Source organism: Hypanus sabinus, chromosome 6 (assembly GCF_030144855.1).
Source record: "Hypanus sabinus isolate sHypSab1 chromosome 6, sHypSab1.hap1, whole genome shotgun sequence".
NCBI classification, from domain to species: Eukaryota; Metazoa; Chordata; class Chondrichthyes; order Myliobatiformes; family Dasyatidae; genus Hypanus; species Hypanus sabinus.
This window is the reverse complement of record NC_082711.1, coordinates 98739651-98752091: the sequence shown is the minus strand read 5'-3', so window position 1 is coordinate 98752091 and position 12441 is coordinate 98739651.

The window sequence follows — 12441 nt, the reverse complement described above, 5'->3', positions numbered from 1 at the left end:
TAAATTGATGGAGAAGTTCCTGCGATGCAGGCTTTATGAACATTTGGAGAGGTATAATATGATTAGGAATAGTTAGCAAGGCTTTGTCAAGTGCAGGTCATGCCTTACGAGTCTGATTGAATTTTTTGAGGATGTGACTAAACACATTGATGATTGAAGAGCAGTAGATGTAGTGTATATGGATTTCAACAAGGCATTTGATAAGGTATCCCATATGAGGCTTATTGAAAAAATAAGGAGGCGTGGGATCCAAGGGGACATTGCTTTGTGGATCTAGAACTGGCTTGCCCACAGAAGACAAAGAGTGGTTGTAGACGGGTCATATTCTGCATGGAGGCCGGTTACCAGTGGAGTGCATCAGGGATCAGTTCTGGGACCCTTACTCTTCGTGATTTTTATAAATGACCTGGATGAGGAAGTAGAGGGATGGATTAGTAAGTTTGCTGATGACACAAAGGTTGGAGTTGTTGTGGATAGTGTGGAGGGCTGTCAGAGGTTACAGCGGGACATTGATAGGATGTAAAACTGGGCGGAGAAGTGGCAGATGGAGTTCAACCCAGATAAGTGTGAAGTGGTTCATTTTGGTAGGTCAAATATGATGACAGAATATAGTATTAGTGGTAAGACTCTTGGCAGTGTGGAGGATCAGAGGGATCTTGGGGTCCGAGTCCATAGGAAGCTCAAAGCTGCTGTGCAGGTTGACTCTGTGGCGAAGAAGGCGTACGGTGTATTTGTCTTCATCAATCGTGGAATTGAATTTAGAGCCGAGAGGTAATGTTGCATCTATATAGGACCCTGGTCAGACTCCACTTGGAGTACTGTGCTCAGTTCAGGTCACCTCGCTACAGGAAAGACGTGGAAACCATAGAAAGGGTGCAGAGGAGATTTACAAGGATGTTGTCTGGATTGGGGAGCATGCATTATGAGAATAGGTTGAGTGAACTTGGCCTTTTTTCCTTGGAGCGACAGAGGATGGGAGGTGACCTGATAGAGGTGTATAAGATGATCAGATGTATTGATCATGTGGATAGTCAGAGGCATTTTCCCAGGGCTGAAATTTGTTGCCACAAGAGGACAGAGGTTTAAGGTGCTGTGGAATAGGTACAGAGGAGATGTCAGGGGTAGTTTTTTACTCACTGAGTGGTGAGGTTCATGGAATGGGCTGGCAGCAATGGTGGTGGAGGCGGATACAATAGGGTCTTTTAAGAGACTTTTGGATAGGTACATGGAGCTCAGAAAAATAGAGGGCTATGGGTAAGCCTAGTAATTTCTAAGGTAGGGACATGTTCAGCACAACTTTGTGGGCCGAAGGGCCTTTATTGTGCTGTAGGTTTTCTATGTTTCTATGTTTCTCTCACCAACTCCGGTTTTCCCAGTTCACATAAAGTGCTAATGATTTCTGTCTAACCACAGGAAGAAGCTTGGAGATCTTACAGAGCTGTTTCCCAGTGCTGTGGGAAGCCTAAGTTCTGGCAGCTGAAATAATGGAGAGTTTACCATGTTTATCTTTAATCTGCCTTACTAATATTAAAGATACATGAAGACACTAGCAAGCAATATGAAAATATAGATGGCAGAATGGAAATCATGAAGCAAAGTGCTATAAAGCATTGTAGACTTCAGGAGAGGGGAATCAGAGGTCCATGAGCTAGTATTCACTTTAAGTTTCTAGATGTCACTATCTCAGAAGACCTGTTCTGGACCCATCATATAAATACAATTGTGAAGAAAGCATAGCAACGGCTCTACTACCTCAAGAGTCTGTGGAGATTTAGCATGTCATCAAAATCCTTGGCAAACTTCTACAGGTGTGTGGTGGAAAATGTGTGGACTGGCTGCATTACGGCCTAGTATGGGGACACCAATGCTTTTGAGTGGGAAAAGAAACTGGATCTGGCCCAGGACATCACGGGTAAAAACCACCCAACCATTGAGCACATCTACATGAAACGTTTCCATAGGAAAATAGCATCCATCATCAAAGATCCATACCACCCAGACCGTGCTCTTTTCTTGCTGTTGCCATCAGGTAGAAGGTACAAAAGCCTCAGGGCTCACACCTCCATGTTCAAGAAGAGCTACTCCCCTTCAGCCATTAGGCTCTTGGACAAGAGGTGATAGATATATTCATTTAAGGACTCTCTTATCTTGTTAATTCACGCTCGTTATTTATTGCTATTTATTTATATCTACATTTGCACAGTTTGTTGTCCATTGATCCTGTTTACAATTACTGTTCCTTCAATTTACTAAGTATGCACACAGAAAAAGAATCTGAGTGTTGTATGTGACATGTATGTACTCTGATAATATGTTTTATTTTGACTTTGATTTTTGACTTAAGATTGGAAATCAGAGCTCTTGAGAGGTCACTAACTAACATTCTCTCCAGATGTTCCATCACTTGTTGAGTATTTCTGACCTTCCTATTTTATTCGAAATTATGAATTTGAATGAAACTTTAACTGTGACCCATTAGTGTGGTTTTCAGGTCCGCATAAGAAGAATTCAAAAGAAAACATGATTACATTGATAAATTTTTGCTTCATTAAGTGTTTTTCATTATTATGAGAAGCTTAAGGGTTAATTTTTAGATATCTCAAAAAATTATGAAAAAATGTTATTGCTTTCATAACAAAATGGTAGGTTAGAGGCTGGTTACAAAATAGCCATAATTTGTCATAATTGTTCTTGAAGAAAAGTACATCTGATACGTCTAAGCAGAGGAATTAGGCGGTTTATTTGATACATTTCACAACACAACTAATTGTGCAGAATTGTCATTACAGAATAATTTTTTGTGAGAGAAAGAAATAAGAATACTTAAGGATTGAATGGACTTTCCATGCTTCATACTATTTTATGAGGCCCTAGCTATGATGATATACTGTATGCTTTTCCATCCTTGACAATTTCAAGACAATATTTTTAAAAAGATTGGCATGCTTAGGCTTCAAAATATTATGGGACAACATCAAAAGGTTATTGCTAGTAAGCTGATAATTACAATGTATAATAAAACATATTTATTAATGGGGTTTCAATTGTTCAAAGGATTTAGTACATTCCCATCACTTAATATGAAACGTCATATGCTTCCCATAATCTGCAAATTAGTTTATGAAAATAATACTACAGGGAAATACTTGCATAGGGTTAAATTGCAATTGCTTTGTGAACCATTAAATGCTTCTGCATCAGCACAAAATTCTCTGAGGTAAACATTGTTATCCTTAAAGAATCCTTTTGTTTATTATTTGAATGTTAAATAACCCCACTAAAGTATCTTGAACAGCACTTGCCAATTTTTCTTTATTCACAAATATTACCCAACAATGAAATTTGATCATTCAAAAAAAAATTCAACAAGCCTGTGCCTTGATAGGTACTTGTCGAAATTTGGAATCTACTACACCAGCACCCATCTGAGATACATTAATCTAGGCCTGTCAAATTTGTTAAAGAGAGGGGAAAAAATCCAACAGGCCCAAATTTGGACTCCAAAGATTGACCAGAAATTAGACTAGTGAATCCAGCAGCCTCATACCATTGCCCAGGACACCATTGTTATGGAACAGAAAAATGTTGGCTAGTATCCAAGTGTTCCATGTACACAAACTGCAGAATAATTCCAGATAACATTCAATCACTTGGCTCTCCGTTCCCAGCACAGAAATGGAGAATGTTCTGGGGGATACACAGCAGCAGCCGGCTTGCTGATGGACAGTTTACTGGAGGACCACTTATTCCTGATCCCATGAGTCATGAACCAAGCATGAGGAAAAAGGCTGAATTATAGAAGTGAAGTGAGTATGGCTGCCTATCATACCACTCTGCATTTTATTTAAGGGGCTTTGCAAGGGAGAAAATTCCTGTTAGTTTAGGTGCACCATCTTACATGGAAATATGATTATTCTTTCATTGCTGTTGGAGCAGAATCCAGAAACTCCTTATGCAGCACTGTTGATACTAGGTCACCTTTGTTAGTCACATTGAGGCTTGGAGAACTATGATCTTAATCATGTACACATGAGCCAGGATCTAATTAATGCAGGGCAGTTTTGAATGGTAGATTCCAAGATAATAGAGAGAGATGGAATTCAATGACATCTACATGTGCAGATATTGCCATAGGACATCAAGGAAAAAGAGGGGCAAAGAAAGGTCCTGGGTTTGTTTGGATTCTGGAAGAAGCAGCTTGAAGATAGTGGAAGAGAAGACAATGCTGAAGATTCACTAGCTGTAACTGAATGCATTGTTATGGATTATATGAGACCATATTCAAGAATTTTCATGAACCCTTGCTGTTTGTGATTTTTATAGATGACATGGATGGGGATGTGGAAGAATAGGTTAGTAAATATGCAGATGACCTGAAGGTTGTTGGTGTTGTGGATTGTTTAGTAAGTTGCATTAGGTTCCAACTGGGCATTGATAGCAGAATTGGGCTGAGATGAAATTCAATCTGGAAAAGAGTGAAGTGATACACTTTAGAAGACCAAACTTGAAGGCCAAATGGAGTACAAGGTTGATGGCAGGAGTCTTGGCAGTGTGGAGGAATAAAGAGATTTTTGTGTCTTTGTTCATAGATTCTGTAAAGTTGTCATGCAAGTTGATAGGGTGGTTAAGAAAGTGAATGGCGTGTTGACCTTCATTAATCTCGAGATTGAGTTCAAGAGCTAGAAGGTAATGCTGCAGCTCTATAAAACTCTGGCCACATTTAGAGTATTGCATTCATTCCTGGTTGCCTCGTTATAGGAAGGATGTGGATGCTTTAGAGCGGGTGCAGAGGAAATTTACCAGGACGCTGTCTGGATTAGAGTATATATCTTATAAGGAAGTGCTAAACAAGCTAGCATTTTTCTCCTTGGAGCAAAGGAAAATGAGAAGTGACTTGACTGAGATGTGTATGATCATAAGAGGCATAAATCAAGTGGGCAACCAGCGCCTTTTTCCCAGGTTGTAAATAGTTCATATGGGAGGTCACTCGGAGTTGGTGTTTGAATAATAGGTGATTTATTAAAAGTTGGTGTGCACCAGGAGAACAACAAAATCTGATCTACCCGAGCAAGAATTTGGTAGAGCTTTTACATTCCCAGTTGACGAAATTACCAGTAAAACTTCAATTTGATAAAAGAATGGGGGCTACCAAAAAACCTGGTTAAGTAGCAATCTAGGTCCTGATTACAAAATATAATGATCATCCACAGGCCTAACGGCAATTACAATTTTCTATTATGACTGTGATTGCATTCTATAACACAACTAGTGAAGTTTCAGAAACCTAAGAGTCTTCACTACTGCATTCCACATCTCTACTTTTGTCTCCGGATCCCTGTTAGCTCAACCCAAATCATTATTTACTCATTATTCGCCTTCACTATTCTTTTCCCAACAACAAGGTGATTGGAGGAAAGTATAGGGCATGTCAGGGGTAGATTTTTGCACAGAGACTGGAGGGTGTATGGAACATGCTGCTAGGTGTGGTCGTAGACGCAGGTACATTAGGGACATTTAAGGGACTCTTAGGAAGGCATGTGGATGAAAGGAAAATGGAAAGTTGTGCAGGAGGGAAGTGTTGGATTGACCATGGTGATTCATCTTTAGTTTAAAAGATCAGCATGACATTGTAGGCTGAAGGGCACGTGCTGTGCTGTGCAGTTCTATGCTCTACTTTTGACAATGAAGGGTATGATGTTGCTATCTGAGTAAGCAGGTGCATAGTGGGCAGGAAGGATAGGATAAAATTCATGGCAAAGAATATTTTGTGATTTCATAAGACCTATCTTTCTGCTGCAGAAACCAGATTGTAAGATTCAAGCATAGAAGGATGGTAACAGGTTTACAAAGTTAAAAAAATCCAGCCATTAGGGAGCAAATTGAGACTAGAGATGGCATAAACAAGAGAAGCTCTGCAGATGCTGGAAATCCGAGCAATGCACACAAAATGCTGAAGGAACTCAGCAGGCCAGGCAGCATACTGCCTAAGGGTTTTGGCCCAACACCTCGACTGTACTTTTTCCATAGACGGTGTCTGGCCTGCTGTGTTCCTCCAGCATTTTGTGCAGGTTGCTAGAGATGGCACAGCTGTTTGAAAGGCAAAAAGAGGTAATGGTGGAGTTTTTGAGGAGGTTGCTACTGACAGTTTTGTAAAGCAAAGATGTAGTGTGAACACATAAAATTGTACTGCACAGGAACAGGCCATTCAGCCCACAATGTTATGCTGAACCAGCTAAAAAGCAAATCAAAAATATCCAAACACTAATCCCTCCTACTTACACAATGTTGATGGCCCTCCATCTCCTGTACATCTGTGTGCCTATCCAAACATTTCTTAAGAACTTCAAATGTATTTGCCTATACCTGCATTCCAAGCATCCACCACTCCCTTAAGTAACAAACTCACCCTTCATGTCCCCTTTGAACCTACCCCATCTCATCTTCACTGTGTGCCCTTTGGTATTAGACATTTATGCATGAAGAGATAATTGTTTAGAATATAAAGTAATATTGAGGCCTAGATAGAAGTTGGATAGTTAATGAGAATACAGTCAATGGAGAAATTAGGAGGATAGCCAGATATTTTATATCTCTTTTTGTTGACTATTCTGCCAAATATGATGTACTTTTGTTGCCAAAGTCATTTTGTTATAAGAAGCTAATTTATAAAAATAGTTGTACCAAAATCAGTATCTATTTGCATAATGTATGTAATTGCCTCTTTTTTTACACAATGAAATATACTGCAAGCTCTCAAAATTACTGAACTGTTCTGATCAAAATTTTTCCAACAAGCTTGCTGAGCACTCGCTGAGTGTAAGGATTAAAATGTGAGCAGGACCTTCTAAATTTTTCAGCAGAATTGGAATATTGCAGACAATTGGGCACTTGGCAAAGGCCAATGAAAAGAAGTGAGGTGTAAGCTGAGTGGCCGTTGTTGCAGTGGTCCGGTGTTAGAGTGGGGAGGAGAAGCAGAGGGTAAGGTAAGTTTCTAGTAAGTTTCTCATTCTTTTTCTCTGTTAGTGCCAAGCTAGTGTGGTGAGAATGGGTCCATGCTCAGCGGTGAGAATGGGTCCATGCTCAGTGGTGAGAATGGGTCCATGCTCAGTGGTGAGAATGGGTCCATGCTCAGTGGTGAGAATGGGTCCATGCTCAGTGGTGAGAATGGGTCCATGCTCAGCGGTGAGAATGGGTCCATGCTCAGTGGTGAGAATGGGTCCATGCTCAGTGGTGAGAATGGGTCCATGCTCAGTGGTGAGAATGGGTCCATGCTCAGTGGTGAGAATGGGTCCATGCTCAGTGGTGAGAATGGGTCCATGCTCAGTGGTGAGAATGGGTCCATGCTCAGTGGTGAGAATGGGTCCATGCTCAGTGGTGAGAATGGGTCCATGCTCAGTGGTGAGAATGGGTCCATGCTCAGTGGTGAGAATGGGTCCATGCTCAGTGGTGAGAATGGGTCCATGCTCAGTGGTGAGAATGGGTCCATGCTCAGTGGTGAGAATGGGTCCATGCTCAGTGGTGAGAATGGGTCCATGCTCAGTGGTGAGAATGGGTCCATGCTCAGTGGTGAGAATGGGTCCATGCTCAGTGGTGAGAATGGGTCCATGCTCAGTGGTGAGAATGGGTCCATGCTCAGTGGTGAGAATGGGTCCATGCTCAGTGGTGAGAATGGGTCCATGCTCAGTGGTGAGAATGGGTCCATGCTCAGTGGTGAGAATGGGTCCATGCTCAGTGGTGAGAATGGGTCCATGCTCAGTGGTGAGAATGGGTCCATGCTCAGCGGCGAGTTCTCCATGTCAAATGTGGGAATTCTGGAAATTCTCCAGTCTTCCTGATAATGACTCCTGTGTAAATTTCGCCCAAATGCAGACAGTGTTAAGGAACTGGAGCTGCAGATGGATGACCTATTACTCATTTGGGAGAAAAAGTTGCAAGAAATAGGTAGCCGAGTGACTGTCAGGAGAGGAAAAGGGAAAAGGCAGACAACACAGAGTACCCATGGCTGTTCCCCTCAATAATAAGTATACCACTTTGGATACCGTTGGGGAGGTTGGCATACCAGGGGAAAGCTGCAATGACCAGGCCCTTGGTACTGCATCTGGGTCTGTGGCTCAGAAGAAAATAGGCGAGAAGAGGAGTGCAGTTGTGGTAGGAGATTCAACAGCTAGAGCAACAGACAGAAGATTCTGTGGACATGAAAGAGATAGCTGGATAGTATGTTGCCTCCGAAGTGCCAAGGTCAGGGTTAGGGCCCACCACACTTTTAAAGGGAGAGTGAGTCAAGGTACATATTGGTACGGATGACATAGGTATGAAAAGGTGTCTCACCGTGGCCGATGTGAGAAGAACCTTGTGCAGGGTCAATCCACAGAAGGCTGCTGGACCAGACAATATTCATGGTAGAGCGCTTAGAGTATGTGCAGACCAGCTAGCAGATGTTCTCACTGACATCTTCAACATCTCCCTGAACAATGCCACTGTTTCAATGTGCTTCAAGGCCTCCACCATCGTCCCTGTGCCGAAGAAGTCTTCAGTGTCCTGCCTCAACATCTACCATCCCTTTGCACTTACATTCATCATCATGAAGTGTTTCAAGAGGTTTGTCATGAGGCATATCAAGACCCTGCTGCCACCCTCACTGGACCCCCTGCAGTTCGCGTACCGTCCCAACCGCTCAACAGATGACGCCATTGCCATCACCCTCCACCTGGCCCTAACCCACCTGAACAAAAAAGACACATACATTCGAATGCTGTTCATAGACCTCAGTTCAGCATTCAACACAATCATTCCTCAGAAACTGATTGGAAAGCTGAGCTTATTGGGCCTGAACACTTCCCTCTGCAACTGGCTCCTTGACTTCCTGACTGGGAGACCTCAGTCAGTTCGGATCGGAGGCAGCATCTCCAACACCATCACACTGAGCACAGGGGCTCCCCAGGGCTGTGTGCTCAGTCCACTGTTGTGCAGTCTGCTGACCCACGACTGTGCTGCAACACACAGCTCGAACCACATAATCAAGTTCACCGATGACACGACCGTAGTGGGTCTCATCAGCAAGGACGATAAGTCAACATACAGAGAGGAGCTGCAGTGGCTAACAGACTGGTGCAAAGCCAACAACCTGTCTCTGAATGTGAACAAAACAAAAGAGATGGTTGTTGACTTCAGGAGAGCATGGAGTGACCACTCCCTGATGAACATCGACAGCTCCTCGGTAGAGATCGTTAACAGCATTAAATTTCTTGGTGTTCATCTGGCAGAGAATCTCACCTGGTCCCTCAACACCAGCTCCATAGCAAAGGAAGCCCAGCAGCGTCTCTACTTTCTGCGAAGGCTGAGGAAAGTCCATCTCCCAACCCCCATCCTCATCACATTCTACAGGGGTGGTATTGAGAGCATCCTGAGCAACTGCATTACTGCCTGGTTTGGAAATTGCACCATCTCGGATCGCAAGACCCTGCAGCGGATAGTGAGGTCAGCTGAGAAGATCATCGGGGTCTCTCTTCCCGCTATTACGGACATTTACACTACACGCTGCATCCGCTCGGCAAACAGCATTATGAAGGACCCCATACACCCCTCATGCAAACTCTTTTCCCTCCTGCCATCTGGGAAAAGGCATTGGATCTTTCAGGCTTTTATGACCAGACTATGTAACAGTTTCTTCCCCCAAGCTATCAGACTCCTCAATACCCAGAGTCTGGACTGACACCAACTTACTGCCCTCTCCTGTGCCTATTGTCTGTCTATTATTTATTGTAGTGCCTGCACTGTTTTGTGCACTTTACACAGTCCTGGGTAGGTCTGTGGTCTAGTGTAGTTTTCTTCTGTGTTGTTTTCACGTAGTTCAGTGTAGTTTTTGTACTGTTTCATGTAGCACCATGGTCCTGAAAAACATTGTCTCATTTTTACTGTGTACTGTACCAGCAGTTATGGTGGAAATGACAATAAAAAGTGACTTGACTTGAAGAGGGATGTGGTTCTGAAGAGGGAATATAGGGAGCTAGACAGGAAGCTGAGAAGCAGGACCTCAAGGGTAGTAATCTCCGGATTGATGATTTGCCAGGTAAACGCATAGCTTAGGAATTGGGGCAGGGTTTCAGACAAACAGGTCATTGTGATCTCTGCAGGGAAATGTATGACATATACAAAAAGGACAGGTTATACCTGAACCTGAGGAGGACGAATATCCTTGTGAACAGATTTGCTCAAGCTGTTGTGAAGTGTTTAAACTTGTCTGGTAGGGGTATGGGAACCAGAAAAAGGTCAGAGGATGAGGCAAGATGAGGAGTGTAAGGGGATGGTGACAAAGGAAAAGCAGTTGCAGTCAGCGGGATGAAGCACATCTATTTTAATGCAAGAAGTATCAGGACCAAGGGTGATGAACTTAGGGCATGGTTCAGTACATGGAACTATGACTGGGTGACCAGCGCAGAAGCTTAGCCGTCACAAAGGCAGGAATGGCTGCTGAATATTCTGGGTTTTATATTTTTCAAAAGACAGGGAGTGAAGCAAAAGAGGTGGGGAAGGGGTATTGCTTATCAGGGATAGTATCACAACTTACCCGGGACATCTCCTCTGTTCCTACTCCCCAGCACATTAAAACTATGCCCTCTGGTGCTAGCCTTATCAGCCCTGGGAAAAAAGCCTCTGACTATCCACATAATCAATGCCTTTCATCATTTTATACACCTCTATCAGGTCACCTCTCATCCTCCATCGCTCCAAGGAAAAAAGGCCGAGTTCACTCAACCTATTCTTGTAAGGCAAGCACCTCAATCCAGGCAACATCCTTGTACATGTCCTCTGCACCCTTTCTATGGTTTCCACATTCTTACCATAGTGAGACAACCAGAACTAAGCACAGTACTCCATGTGGGGTCTGACCAGTGTTCTATATAGCTGCAACATTACCTCTAGGCTCCTAAAAAATTGATGAAGGCCAATGTACCGCATGCTTTCTTCACCACGGTCAAATTGTGCAGCAGCTTTGAGTGTCCTATGGACTCAGACCCCAAGATCCCTCTGATCCTCCACACTGCCAAGAGTCTTACCATTAATACTATATTCTGCCACCAAATTTGACCTACCAAAATGAACTACCTCACACTTATCTGGGTTGAACTCTATTTGCCACTTCTCAGCCCAGTTTTGCATCCTATCAATGTCCTGCTGTAACCTCTGACAGCCTTCCACACTATCCACAACACCCCCAACCTTTGTGTAATCAGCAAATTTACTAACCCATCCCTCCACTTCTTCATTCAGGTCATTTATAAAAATCACAAAGAGAAGGGGTCCCAGAACAGATCCCTGAGGCATCCACTGGTCACCAACCTCCATACAGAATATGACCCATCTACAACCACTCTTTGCCTTCTGTGGGCAAACCAGCTCTAGATCCACAAAGCAATGCCCCCTTGGATCCCATGCCTCCTTATTTTCTCAGTAAGCCTTGCATGGGGTACCTTATCAAATGCCTTGCTGAAATCCATATACACTACATCTACTGCTCTACCTTCATCAATATGTTTATTCACATCCTCAAAATATTCAATAAGGCTTGTAAGGCACAACCTGCCTTTGACAAAGCCATGCTGATTATTCCTAATCATATTACATTTCTCCAAATGTTCATAAATCCTGCCTCTCAGGATCTCCTCCATCAACTTACCAACCACTGAAGTAAGACTCACTGGTCTATAATGTCCTGGGCTATTTCTACTCCCTTTCTTGAATAATGGAACAACATCTACAACCCTCCAATCCTCTGGAACCTCTCCTGTCCCCGTTAATGATGCAAAGATCATTGCCAGAGGCTCGGCAATCTCCTCCCTTGCCTCCCACAGTAGCCTGGGGTACATCTCGTCCGGTCCTGGTGACTTATCCAACTTGATGTTTTCCAAAAGCTCCAGCACATCCACTTTCTTAATATCTACATGCTCATAAGAATTTCAATTTTTGGAAGGAAAATTCTATGTACACTACCAAAGTGAAACTTGGCCTCTGAGCCTGTCTTTTCTTTAATACCAGTAATTGATTTACACATCTTATATATGGTAATTTACTAATTTTAGTTACATTTTTGCTGCACTACATAGTACCAGGGTATTCACGACACTAACCCGTTGAGCTGGAGGCAGGTCTGGATCTACCTAGGCTCATAGCAATACAGTAGTTAATTTTAAAGGAAGCAAGATCAACTTTTAGGAGATTCTTTTTAAAAGGTGGAAGAAACAGGATTTGATGAAAACTTCAGCAGCTTCTCCTACAACAGGATTACCTTTCTCTATAAATGCAGTGCTTCCAGATAGTTCCATATAAGTTAAGCGCATAAAACCAGTTACAGTGGTGTGATCATAATCTCGAGGTTAATCACTCAGCCATCTCAGCTCTAAATGGAAATTGTATAATTATATGCAACCAAGAAATAAAAAC